Source organism: Pteropus alecto, unplaced genomic scaffold, assembly GCF_000325575.1.
Source record: "Pteropus alecto unplaced genomic scaffold, ASM32557v1 scaffold28, whole genome shotgun sequence".
NCBI classification, from domain to species: Eukaryota; Metazoa; Chordata; class Mammalia; order Chiroptera; family Pteropodidae; genus Pteropus; species Pteropus alecto.
The window spans coordinates 931,381-946,416 of record NW_006441063.1 but is presented as its reverse complement, the minus strand read 5'-3'; the positions used below and the strand labels follow the sequence as shown (position 1 = coordinate 946,416).

The 15,036-nt window shown below is 35.9% G+C and overlaps 1 pseudogene; it reads right to left on the bottom strand.

Annotated features, from left to right (window-relative positions):
• Positions 1-14,147: 14,147 nt before the first annotated feature.
• Positions 14,148-14,958, bottom strand: LOC107196130 (annotated as a pseudogene).
• Positions 14,959-15,036: the final 78 nt, after the last annotated feature.

The following is a 15,036-nucleotide window of genomic DNA, read 5'->3' as shown; positions in this document are numbered from 1 at the left end:
CCCACACAGCCTGCTGTAGGTCCCCAGCAGTATTAAACCCCAGTTGCCTACAGTGGTTATTTACTTGATAGCACAAACTTTATTAGCTGCCTTCACTTCCCCATTCTTTTATCAATGTTTCTTTACCTCCCAAATAAACTACTTATTCAAATTCTTATTTCGTGGTATACTTCTAAAACACAAAATGTCCTTCAAGTTCATTTAGTCTAAGGGGAAAGAAATGCAAAGAAGTGACCTGACAATGCCCAGCTCTCACAGCTAATTAGTAGCTAGGCCAGTGACTCACACAAAGTAGGTGCTCAGTAAACTATGGGTTGAATAATAAAGAATGAAGGTGTAGAAACCATGTTTCCTGCCTGCTAATTTGGTGCTCTTTCCACTTAAGCAATTTACCCTTGGTTATTAAAAAGTTCACAACACTTGGGGCTATAATTTAATAGATAAACACACAGATTAAGATGGTAACAGTCAGCCATCATGAGCGGAATTTATTCCTTATGGAAGTCTGGACCATTTCAGGGGGCCGGGGACCACCTGAGAATTGTAAAGTTGGAAATGGGTTAGGAATCAAGATCAGACATGAGGGGGTGTGGGTAGGTTACCAAGTTGAGTAGCACAAGCAGGAACCTAGGGTGGAAAAAGACTAAGTCATCAGTATATGAGTCACCAAATTTGGCCAAGCAAGAGAACTGGCATGCAAGAGGCAGTAGGGCTCACAGTGCTGGCAAGAAGCAAGCTAGCAGAAAATAAGAAGCATCCGGGATGGCCTTGGACAAAGTGCTGTGGATAGCCATCTCATGTGAGGGAACCCTATGGAAGATCTTCCATCCTTACCCCTCAGGATGACTTCTGTTGTCTTAAAGTATCGGATGTATTACAAACAATTCACAAAATAACAGTTTAGATTTACAGATTGCGGCACAGATGGCTAGTTGCCTACCTGATATTCATTCTCCCCTTCCTCATTACTAACAGAAACACTATGTTATTGGGGGCTGCATTGTGCTCAGCTTTAAAACGATACTTTTCCAGCTTTCCCTGAGGATATTGGTGGCCAATAACGTAAAAGCAAAAGTCATCGCCTGAGGGTACTGAGAACGCTTCGTCAAGGGAACTGACTAATGTGAGAGATTTCACCTTTTGCTCTTGCCCTTTCCTCCTGCCTACTGCCTAATATGTGTAATAATGGCTGAGTTGCAGCAGCCATCATGGACTATGAAGCAATCTTGATGATGGGAGCCATGCATCAAATATAGGGGAGCAGAAAGAAGTCTGGGTCCTAGATGCGTGTAGAGCTGTCCTATCAGCCCTGCATGCCTGCCCGTAAACATTTTACGGAAGAAAAGAATAAAGCCCTATCATGTTCAAGCCACTGTAATTTGAGTTTCTGTTACATACTGTGAAACCTAATCCTAACTGATATGTTGACCAAGAATTATAAATGAAATATAATATTTGTAGGATATTTTAAACTTTATTTATTAACTATCCTAAAGAAAAACACTAGGAATGTTAGGTTTCCTAAGGAAATGATTAAGCCACTTAAATCTGAAATCATTGCCTGATATATACTGAAAAGAGGAACTTTAACTCAGCCAATGATTGTATCTTGGAACAAAGGAAATTTCCCTGTGAGTAAATTTGTAGTGCTGGATTATCTGCAGCTGTTCTTTGCTGTGGTGCAGTGCACAGATCATTTTGAAGAGCTTGGGTCGTTGTTATTTTCCATGATAGTGTGATTTATAAGAAATAGCTATTTGGTTATTCAGAAGAACAAAATATATTTCTTACATATATTTGGTCTTCATAGTTCCTGGCTCACAGCTCCCCAAACCCTTGGAATTTCCTGAGCAGTAAGAGCAATGGGGGCATCTTTTGTTATAACATTTGGTCTGGTCCTCAGTTCCTGAAAAAAAAACCTCTTTGGAAACATAAAGGTAAAATAGGTATCTTGTTATTCATAGCAAGACCTTTTCCACCACAACTAGGGTTATGTTAATGAAAGTACCTTTTGGAAAGCACCTAAGGATGGATGAATTTTGAAAGCTTTGTACTAAGGGAAAAAAGCCAGACAAAGGCCAGGTATAGTGTAATGTCCAAAACAGGAAAATCAACAGAAACAGAAAGTAAATCTGTAGTTGCCTAGGTTGTGGGAGTCTTAAGGGAGAATGGAGAGGGACTGCTAATGGGTATAGGGTTTCTTTTTGGCATGATAAAAATATTCTAAAATGATGTTATGATAAGAATTGCACAACTCTGTGAATATACTAAAACCATAGAACTGTGTACTTTAAATGAATGAATTATGTGGTATGTGAATTTTATCTCCATGAAACTGTTAAAAGTGAGGAATTAAAAAATAAATAATGAATGTGATAGATTGAAATACATCAAATATGCTAAAATCCATAGGCTTATAGTGATTTTTTTTTTTTAAGAAAGCCCTTCGGTCACCTTTAAACGATGTTGGTGAATAAAAGTAAGGAATCAAGCATTTATTCTGGCTTTCCTATATGAACTGTACCTCAGGGTATCCAAATAGTTGATAAGGAAAGTTTTTTATTATAGAAAAATTCTCAATAATAAAGGTAGAAGAAATGACAGAATTAGAATCTCACAAGTCTGTGAGACATAATGAAATAATGTAACAAGGCAATGTTTTTCATTAGGTGAAAGGTCGATGGGAACTTTAAAAAAATATTTTTTAATTTTTTAATTTCAGTTGATATTCAATATTATATTAGTTTCAGGTGTACGGCATAGCGATTAGACATTTATATAACTTATGAAGTGATTCTCCCCGATAAGTCTTGCACCCGTCTGACACAATATATAGTTATTACAATATTATTGACTATATTCCCTAAGGTGTACTTTACATTCCAATGACTATTTTGTAACTGCTATTTGTACTTCTTAATCCTTTCACCTTTTCACTCAGCTCCAAACTCCCTCCCATCTAGCAATCACCAGTTTGTTCTCTGTGTCTATGAGTTTGCTGCTGTTTTGTTTATTCATTTGTTTTGTTTGTTAGATTCCACACATAAGTAAAATCACATGGTATTTGACTTTCTCTGTCTGACTTATTTCACTTAGCATAATACCCTCTAGTTCCATTCATGTTGTCGCAAATAGTAAGATTTCATTTTTATGGCCAAGTAATATTCCATTGTATATGTGTACCACTTCTTTATCCATTCATCTTTCGATTGGAGCATTTAATCCATTTACATTTAAAGTAAGTATTGATAAATATGTAGTTATTGCCATTTTATTGATTGTTTTCTGATTCTTTTTATAGTTCTTCTCTGTTCCTTTCTTATTCCCTTGCTCTCTTGTATGTTGATGACTTTCTGTATTGTGTTTGGATTCCTTTCTCTTTATTTCTTGTAGATCTTTTGGAGATTTTTGATTTACGGTTACTATATGCTTCATACATACCAGGTTTTGTTTATAACGGTCTATTTTAACTTGATGGTCGCTTAAGTTCAAATACATTCTAAAGTCCCTACCATTTTTACTCACTCCCTGCACATTTATGTTCTTGTCAGTATTTTTACTTCTCTTTGTGTATGTTTTTGTGTATCCCTTAATTCACCATCATAATTACACATGATCTTCCTACTTCTGCCTTTTAACCTTTGTGCTGCTTTTATTGTGTGTTTGCCTTTGTCAGTGAGAATTTTTTCTTTGAGATATTTTCTTATTCATTTTTTATTTCGTTTCTTCTTCTTAAAGAAGTCCCTTTAACATTTCTTGTAATACTGGTTTGGTGGTGATAAACTCCCTTCAGCTTTTCCTTGTCTTAAAAGCTCTTTATCTCTTCTTTGATTCTAGATGATAGCCTTTCTGAATAGAGTGATCTTGATTGTAGGCCCTTATTTTCCATTACTTTGAATATTTTCGTGCCACTCCCTTCTGGCCTGCAAAGTTTCTGTTAAGAAAGCAGTTGACAGTTTTATGGGAGCTTTCTTGTAGGTAACTACTTTTCTCTTTCTCCTTGATGCGAACTTTAAAAGATGAACTAACAACACCTGAATCCAATGATTAATCTTAGACTCATTAAAAATGGAACAGCCAGACATTATGGGTCTCCAATAGGATATACACAGTACCACTTACATAGTATTCCTGCCAATAAAATCAAACCTGAATTTGATCAAGCCTCTAAATCTAACTACCAATTTATATGACATAAAACATGTAAAAGAATATATTAAATGACACCAGAGAGATGGATATTATCAGACAAATACTGACTGTGGGAAATTTTCCAGGGCAAATGTGTCATTTTTTTTCAGCAAACAAATAGCAAGAATATAAGAGGGAGGGGTAACCTATCAAAAAGACTTAACACACATATTAACTGCATGCGATGAGGGACCTTGTCCGATTCCTAGTTTGAAAAAAATTGTTAAAGAGAAAACCACAGGCCCAAAATGGTATCGCTCATGCTAAAAGCCCATGATACTAAACTGAGATTTTACACCTCATCTAATTGCAGTTTCAACCTCTCCCAGAAACAGTCTTAATCAACCAGTCTGGAATTTTTTGGTCGAGTACCAGTAAAGTTAATCTGTCACCTGGGTTCTGTCCATACCCGACAAAAAAAAAAAAAAAAAAAGGCAATCTGCATAATAAAAATTCTTCTCATTCTCTTTCCCCCAAAGAAAAGATGTCTGGGGCCAAAAATAATCCTCTTTCCTTTTGTTAATAGCTCCCTTGCCCCACCTTTCTTCCTGTAAAAAGTTCCATTTTGTACAACCTCTCAGAGTCCCCTTCTAGTTGCTAGATTGGATGCTGCCCGATTAATGAATCTCTTAATAAAGACAATTAGATCTTCTAATTTACCCAGTTGAATTTCGTATTTTCACAAAACCAAATGTAAAAAAATAATTATAAGATAATGTAGAAGATTTTAAACATCGACTGGATAGAAATGATGTTAAATTGTCAGTATTTTGTAGTTACGAAAATGGTTATGTTTGAAAAAAAAGTTTTTATCTTTTAGATAAAATGCTTAAATATTTTCAGATTAAAAAATGTTTGGGATTTGCTTTAAGATAATCTCATGGTGGATGAGAGGAGTAGCTGGAAATATGAATGAAACAAGATTGGCCATCTGTTCATAATTGTTAAAACCAGGTGATAGGTACATGATGATTCATATAATGTACTACTGGTATATATGTTTGCAAATGTTCCAGAATAAAAGGTTTTTATAAAAATGTTCTTTGGAACATTTTGTTGGGCCTTGAGTATGGTTCTCCATATTAATTAATTTTTTATTTTTTTTATTTTTTTTTTTTGCCTAGCAAAGTGTATGGGAATTCCCTTTTGGCTAATCTGACTAAAGCAGATAATTTGGAGGGCAGTGAGGCATGCTTTGAAATCAGGCCCAGGTTTCAGTTCTGATACCACTCTTCACTCACTTTGTCAGATACTTAAATTTTATGAAGCTCGGTTTCTTCATTGGTCAAAAAACAATACTAATAGCTCCTCTCTCCTGGGGTTGTTTGGGAGATTAAATAAGATAAAGAATACAAAGCACTTGGCACAGTGCCTGGCAGTGATCTATAAAACTATTGTGGGCAGCTAATTCTTAATTGTCTCAATTATCTATTATGGGTTGATTTGGCTCAGCTGGGAGCTTCTACTCTTATCTGCTGTCATCTGGGACTATGGTCATTTGGTGGTTGAATAGGTCTGGAACAACCGAGATGGAGCACATATATGGCAGGCAATTGATGCTGACTGTTGGCTAGGAACTCAGGTAGGGCTGTTGTCCACAGTACTCACACATGGCCTCTCCATGATACTTGGGCTCCTCACTTCATGGTAGCTAACTTCTGATATGAAGTGCCCTAAGAGCAAAATAAAAGCAGCCAGTTCTCAGGGCCTGGAACTGGCACAGTGTCATTTCTGCACATTCTATTGGTTAAAAAGTCGCAAGGCCTGCCCAGATACAATGGGAGGAAAAATAAACTCCACTTCTTAATGAGGAGAGGGGCAAAGAATTTGTAGCCATCTTCAGTCTACTTGGGTCACAAAGATAGAGATTTCAAAGAAACACACCAAAAAATTACTCAGTATGTCTCTGGAAGATGATTGCCTTGAACTACCCTGGTTGACTAAGCCAGGGCCTGGGGAATCAGAGCCTAGCCTCTCACCCTAAGGAGAAACCAGGGTGGGACTAATTCTTCACTGCAGAAGTACCTTGGCATGAGTCAGTGGTTCTCGAAAATAATTTATGAGACCAGATTAGATCATCTATTTTTAATTATTGTGGTTATTAATTTGACAAACTGTAATAAAATACTGTTCTCATATGCAATGATTCTTGAGACTTGAGGAACTATTAGTATTCTTTATTAAGGTATTATTTCCTTAATTTTTTACTTTTAAGGCATAACATCTCTCCACATACTTCCTTCTCTTGCTCTTTAACCAAAAATTGCTGACTATCGTATTTTCTCTGATATTATCTAAAACACAGTCTAGGTGAGTTAGAGTTTTGTCATTGTTGTTATTGTTGTTATTGTTTTCTTAGAGCTAAAAAGCACAAAGCTAGTAGCAAGCCTGGGCAATGTGACTTTTACATAAAGACAGATTTGTTTCTAATTGGAGCATTTACAGTAAGTAAATGACTGATAATGACATCCAGTCACATCTATAAACAAGGAAGTGGAGAACCCAGCTACGCTGAACACTGTTTATTTTCCACTGAAAGAGGATGTAAACTGCTAATCGTAGGCATGACATGGTTTAATTTCTACACAACACCCCTTCCTGGTTTTCCATTTTAAAATATGAGGGCAGTTTTGCTCACTAAATTTCTTTGTATAGAATTCTTAAGTGCTATTAACTTTAACGTAGGTTATTAAAAAGAACCCCAAAAAGGTCTTTTAGAAAAAGATCTTCTGAGCTTGGATTCATTTTGCTGTTGAAAAGTTCCAAGCTGACAGCTGTGATATAAATGCATGGAGAAGGAAATAAACACTGGATCTTTGACCATGACCTGGAAGTTATGTCGGAAGAGTCTGGCATTCTATCAGTTGGTCATAAAGCAAATGTGGGAGGGGGTGGAGAGGATGAAACAGCCACGTATTTCTGGCCCTTTCTGAAATTCTGAGCATATCAAAGCATACAGCTAGTGGCTCAGGGTCATCATGGTAACAAAAGAGTGGTCAAAAGCATTTCTTTAAAAATGAACTGTCCTTTTCTAAGTTAAGACCTTTACTGACATATTTGAGATTTCTGATTTGTTTGAGATTCTTTCTGACTTATTTAAGCCCTTCCTGACTTCTTTTAGACATTGTCTAAGGAATTAGATACCCTTCCTGGTTTGTATGAGACTCTTCCTAACTTGTTTGAGACTATTTCAGCATGTTTGAGACCATTCCTACCTTGTTTCAGACCCATCCTTTCCTGTGAGACCCCCTTTCTGAGATATTTGAGAGTTCTTGACTTGATTGAGATACTTCCTGAAGTACTTGAAACCCATCCAGATGTATTTGAAACCCTGATGTATTTGAGAGTAGTCCTGAGGACTTCGACATGCTTCCTAACATGTTTGAGATGATTCCCAACATATTTGAGACTCTTCCTGTATGCCACATTTAAAACTCTGCATGACAACTTGGAGACCCATTCTGACTTGTTTGAGACTCTTCCAGACCTGTTCGAGACTTTTCCTGGCATGCTTAAGACCATTCTTGATGTATCGATGTATTCCTGTATGTTTGAGACTCTTACTTACATATTTAAAACTCTTCTGGTCTTTTTTAGACACTTCCTAACTTCTTTGAGATGATTCTTGCCATGTTTAAGATCTTACCTGACATATTTCAGACCCTTCCTGACATGTCTGAGACCCTCCATGACTTGTTTGGCAGCCTTTCTGACCGTGTTTGAAACTTCTTGACATGTTTGAGATGCTGCCTGATCTACTTCAGAAACCTCCTGATGCACTAAGCCTCTTCCTAAAGTTTCAGACCCTTCATGACTTTTTGGAGACTTTCTAACATGTTAGAGAACGTGGTTGACTATTTGAGACTCACTCTTTCTGTTTGTGACCCTTCCAAAAGTATTTGAGACCTTCTTGACTTGTTGAGACCCTTCCTGAGGTAATGAAAACTCTTCCTGACAACTTTGAGATACTTCCTACCATGTTTGAGACTATTTCTGGCTTGTTTGAGAACATTCATGATATATTTGAAATCCTTGCTAACATATCTGACCCCTTCCTGGCTTGGTTGATACTGTTTCTGACTGTTTGAGTCTCCCTTTGACATGTTTGAGACACTTCTTGAGGTTTTAGAGATATTGACTGATGTAATTAATCCCTTCCTGTATGTTTGAGACCTTTACTGATATATTTTGAGACTTATGCTGAGGACTTTGACACTTTTTCTGACTTTTTTTGAGATTGTACCTGAAGTATCTGAGACTCTGTCTCTTTGAGAACCTTATCAACATATAGAAAAGTCTTTCTGCCTACTTTGAGATCCTTCCTGACTTGTTTGAGATGCTTCCTGATATATTTGAGACCCTTCCTGACTGTTTGAGATTCTGTCTGATTACTTTGGGACATTTCCTGACTTGTTCGACAACCTCTATGACTGTGTGACACCATTCCTAAGTTGTTTTAGATTATTTCTGATGCGTATTAGATTCTTCACGTTTGTTTATGATACTTCCTGACATTATTGATGCCTATTGAATATGAGATCCTTCCTGACATGTTTGAAACTCTTCTTGACTTATCCACGACCATTTCTAACATGTTCGAGACCCTATCTGACTTGCTGAGACACTTCTTAACAGATTTGAGAACTTTTCTATTTAAGATTCCTTCAGTTTGAGACCCTCCTGGACTTACTTGGGACTATTCCTGACATGTTTCCTACTTCTCCTGATTTGTTTGAGACTCTTCCTGACCACTTTAAACTGTTCCTAACTTCTTTTGAGTTACATTCTGGCTTATTTGAACTTCTTCCTAATGTATTTTAAATTCTTCTTAACTGTTTGAGCCACTTCCAGTCATGTTTGAGACTCCCTTCATGAGTTGAAACCTTCGTTGATGTTTTTGAACAATTCCTGTAATGTTTTTGAACAATTTGAGTCCTTTTCTGACATACTTGAAACATTTTCAGCCATGCTCGAGATGTTTCCTAACCTATCTGAGACTCTTCTTGACATCTTGAGAGACTCTTTCATTTATCTGAAACCCTTCCTGACATATCTGAGACTCGCCCTGACTTGTTTGGAATCCTTTTGACGTTTTTGAGACTCTATCTATTTGAGACCCTTCCAGATCTATCTGAAACTCTGCCTGAGGAATTTGAGACCCTTTATCTCTGTTCAATCCCTCACCGATGTCTTTAAGTCTCTTCCTAATGACTTTAAGATGCTTCTGGAATTGTTTGATAAGATTCTTGACATATTTGAGACTCTCGCTCTCTGTTTGTGACAATTTCTGACCTGTTTGAGTCCCTTCTTAACATGTTTCCTACTCCCCCTGATGTAGTTGAGATTTTTTCCTAATGTATTTGACTTTTGAGACCTTTCTTACATGGTGACACTCCTGTATCTAAGACACTTCTTTTCTTTTTGAGACCCTTACTAACTTATTAATTACTTTTTTTAACTACTTTGAGAACCTTCTTGACTTGTTCAAGATATTTCCTCATGTATTTAAGACTCTTCCTCTCTGTTCTAAACACTTCCTCACAAATTTAAGATTCATCCTTACATGTTTGAGACTCTTCATGCTGTGCTTAACAACCTTCCTTATGTATTTAAGACTCCTCCTGAAAAGTTTGTGAGTCTTCATGACTCATTTGAGACTCTTCATGACATATTTGAGACCTTCTCTGACATGGTTGAGACACTTCTTGACTTGAGACTCTTATTGAAATCTTTGAGATCCTTCTGGTTGTATTTGAGACCCTCTTTTTGGTTGATACCCTACTGACAAAATTAAAGCTTTTCCTGATTACTTTGAATCCATGTGGTCCAATTTGAGACTCTTCCTCTCTGTTCTGGACCATTCCTGTGAAGTTTAAGACCCCCATTTGTCATGTTTGAGACTCTCCTCACATTTTTGAGAACCTTCTTGGTGTATTTAAATCCCTTCCTGACGTGTTTTAGAGCATCCATGACTTCTTTGTGACTCTTCCTGACATATTAGGAACCTTTTTTGACTTGCTTGAGACCCTTCTCAACTTACTTGAAAGCTTTCTGACAAGCCTGAGACCCTTCCAAAGGAATTTAGATCTCTTTCTCTGTGTCTGGAACAGGAAGGTTCTCAAATAAGACACATTTGTTATTCTTTCTGACATTTTCGATAATCTTTTTGATGTCTTTAAGACAATTCCTAACTGTTTGAGATTATGTATGACATATTTGAGACTCTTCCTGCCTCTTTATAATCATTCCTGACAGATTTGAGAAATTTCTTTTCCTATTTGAGATTCTTCATAATAAAATGAAACTCTTGCTGACATTTATAAGATCTTTTCTTACTTGGGGCCCTTCCCAGCTCTTATACCTTGTTCATAACCCTTCCTTACTACTTTGAGGAACTTTCAAATCTGTTTGTGATCCTTTCTCATGTATATGAAACTCTTCCTCCCTTTTCTGGATGTTCTTGACAAGCTTGAGTCCTTTCCTATTATGTTTGAGGCTCCCCTTGATGTATTTGAGACTTTTCTAATGTATTTGAGAACCTTCCCTATGTATTTAAGACTCTTCCTGGCATGTTTGAGAGCCTTCATGACCTTTTGAGACTCTTTGCAACATATTAGCAACCTTTTCTTACTACCCTGAGACAATTCCTTACTTGTTTGTGTAACTTTCTGACAAATTTTAAAGTTCTTTCTTATTACTTTGAGAACCTTCCAGTCTGGTTTGAGAGGATTCGTGATGTATTTCAGCTCCTTCCTTTTTCTTTGTGACATGTCTTGTCACTTTTGAAACACATCCAACATAATGAGATTCTTCCTAAGTATCTGAGATTTGCTTACCATGTTTGAAACCCTTACAAAACTGAGGCTCCTCCTGACTGTTGAGATTCTTCCTAATGATGTTCAGGCACTCCCTGATGTGTCTGAAACTCTTTTTGACTTCCATAAGACTCTTCATGACTTGTGTGAGACCCTTCCTGACAAGTTTGAGACTTCTTGACATATTGGGACCTTTCCAACTATTAGAGACTGTTGCTCTCAGTTTGAGACACTTACTGACTTATTTCAAACTTGTCCTAACTAGTTCGAAACTGTTCCTGACTTGTTTGAGATGATTTCTGATGGGTTTGAGACATTTCCTCTCAAGTTGTGACCCTTTCAGACATGTTTGAGACTCTTCCTGATAGATTTGAGAACCCTCCTAATGTATTTGAAACACTTCCTAATTTACCTGGCTATTTAGGGTGATCAGAGACATATTTTTTAAACTCTGCCTGATGAATTTGAGACCCTTCCTTACCAATTTCAGATCCTTCCTGACTTGTTTGAATCTCCTACTGTATTACATATTCCTCTTGACTATTTGATTCTCTTCCTGCTTGAATAAGATGACTCCTGATATATTGGAGACCCTCCCTAACTTATTACTACCTTTCTTAACTATTTAAGACACTTCTCATATTTGAGACCCTTACTCACTTTTGAGAATCTTTTTAACAAATTTGAGATCTTTCCTGATGATTTGATACCCTTCTTTTAGGTTTGAGACCCTTCATGATGTGTTCAAGATGTTCATTTCAGTTTAGAGCCCTTACTGACATATTTTGAAATCTTCCTATGTTGAGATCATTACTGACTTGTTTGAGATGATTTATGATATATTTGAGACACTTCCTCTCTTTTTGAGAGCATTTATGATATACACATGACATTTTCTGATGTATTTGGAATGGTAATATCAAATAAAATAGACTTTAAAACAAAAAAAAAGTGTAACTAAAAATAAAAAGATATATTTATAATGGTAAAAGTGTTAATACATCTAGAATATATGCACCTAACAACCCAAAACATATGAAACAAAAACTGACAGATATTAAAGGAGAAATAGACAAGTCAATAATAATAGTTGGAAACTTCAATAACCCCCATTCAATAATAGATAGAACAATTAGCCAGAAGGTCTAATTGGCAGATGATCAACAAGGAAATAGAAGATTTAACAGCACTTTAAATCAACTAGACTAAACAGACAGCCACAGAACACTCCATCCAATAATAGCAAAATATAAATTCTCAAGTGCACATGAAACATTCTCCCAATTCGACCTTATGTTAGGCCATAAAACAAACCTCAATTCAAAATGATTGAAATAATATAAAATATGTTCTCTAACCACAATAAAACAATATGAGAAATCATAAGTGAAAAATTTGGAAAACTCACAAATAAGAAAATATTAAACAACATTCTCCTAAGTAACCAATGCATCAAAGAATAAATCTAAAAGGAAATTAGAAAATACTTTGAAGTGAAAATGAAAGCACAACATACCAAAACTTATAAGATGCAGCTAAAGCAAGGCACAGAGGGAAATTATAGCTGTAAATGCCTATTTATGGAAGAAGAACTGTAACATAACCATCCACCTTAACACACTGTAAATAAAAGTCCAAACTAAACCTAAAGCAAACAGAAGGAAGGAAATAATAAAGATTAGAGAATAACAATAAAATAAAGAATAGAAAAACAATAGAGAAAATCAACAAAACCAAAAGTTGGTTCTTTGAAGAGATCAATAAAATTGACAAACCTTTAGCTACACTGACCAAGAAATAAAGAGCAAAGACTCAATTTACTAAAATCAGAAATGAAAGAGGGAGTATTACGTCAACCTTACAAAATAAAAATGGATTATTAAGGAATACTATGAACAATAATATGCCAACAAATTAGAGAATTTAGATGAATTGGACAAATTCCTAGAAGGACACTATTACCAAATAAACTCAAGAAGAAATAGAAAATATTAATAGACCTATAACAAATAAAGATATGAATTAGTAATCAAAAACTATCCATAATAGAAGCCCAGGCCCAGATGGTTTTACTGGTGAATTCTACTAAACATTTAAAGAATAATTAATAACAATTTAAAATCAACTTTTCTAAAAAATAGAAGAGAGAATACTTTCCAGTTCATTTTATAAGGCCAATATTACTCTCATAGAAAAATTAGACAAAGGCATCACAAAAAAAGGACATTACACATCGATATCCCTTATGAATATATACCCCCTAAAAACCAACAAATTACTATGAAACTAAATCCAACAATGTATAAAAAGCATTATGTACCATAACTAAATGGGATTTATCTCAGGAATGCAAATTGGTTTAGCATCTGAAAATAAGTTATTCTAATATACCATGTAAATAGAATATGAAACAAAAACTACACTATCGTCTAAATAGACACAGAAAAAACATTTGACAAAATCCAATACTCTTTCATGATAATAACACTCAGCAGTTTAAGAATATAAGAGAACTTCCTCAATCTGATAAAGGGCATCTATAAAAAACCCACTGTTTACTTCACACACAACTGTGAAACTGGATGTTTTCTTCCTAAAGTCAGGAACAAGACAAGTATGTTTGCTCTTGCTACTTCTATTCAATATTGTACTGAAGGTTCTAGCTTGGGCAATTAGGCAAGAAAAAGAAATAAAAGGCATCCAGGTTGGAAAGGAGGAAGTACAACTATCTCTCTTCACAGATGACATGATCTTAAATATAAAAAATCCTAAGGAGTCTATTAAAAAAAACAATTGGAATTAATAGGTGAGTTCAACAAGGTTGTAGAATGCAAAATTAATATACAAAAATCAGTTCTTTTCTATGCACCTGCAATGAACAATTTCTGACCTGTTTGAGACCATTCCTCCCTGACTCTTTGAGACTTTTTCTGACATATTAGAGACTTTCCGTGTGTGTGAGACCCGTTCAGAAGTAGTCATGCACTGCATAATGACCTTTCAATCAACAACAGACCGTATATACAATGGTGGTCCCATAAGATTATAATGGAACTGAAAAATTCCTATCACTTAGTGATGTCGTAGCCGTCTTAATGTCATAACACAACACATTACACAAACACAGTACTTTCCATTGTGTTACAATTGCCTACAGTATTCAGTGCAGTAACATAGTGTGCAGGTTTGTAGCCTAAGAACTGTAGGGGAACTACTACCTTCACCAGGAAACTTCATGAGTTTTCACAATTCAAACCTGGACTTTATAAGTATTTTTACTTTTCTAACAAAGACATTATGGAGTGGATAAATAGATTGGCAAATCTTTTCTATGTCTTTTCCAATGCCGTCTGGAATCAATTTATTAACTATTTCTATCAAGTCATTTGTTTGTACCTCTAGATTCGTGATTTCCATGATCTTTTTCCAGATTTGGTGGACCTCTTGGTAATGAGTGCAAGAGCTCTTCCAAATCTGATTGTTGCACTTTTTAGTAAAATCAACGCAGAATAGACAAAGCAAATAAGTATCAGTAGTCCTAACATTAACATGGGCTGCCATTTTTTGACGATGGAGCACATTTTGTCACAGGTAAGATCCATGCCGTGGATGTTGGTCAGGCAATTTTTGTCCTGAATGTTCTCAGTAATTAGCTTCGATTTTCTAAATGCAACTTCATCATTCTGCAGATCAGCAAGGCTCACTTCAAAAACATGACTCTTGAAGCCATCAGATACAATTTTGATTCCTTGAGTTCTTATAACTAGTTTTTTCCGATATATCTTATATTGAACATAGCTGATGCTTTCGCATCACACCAATCTTTCTTAGAAATTGGATCAGCCACTTTCTTCTTGGCTCCCTTTTTGCTGCCAAGCTGGCGCTCATTCTTGCCAACTGCCACCATGCTGCTCAGAGCCCTTATTTTTGAAACTCTTTCTGACTTCTCCATCCTGACATGTTTTCCACCCTTCTTTACCTATTTGATATTCTTCCTGACTCGTTTGACCTACTTGCTGACATATATGAG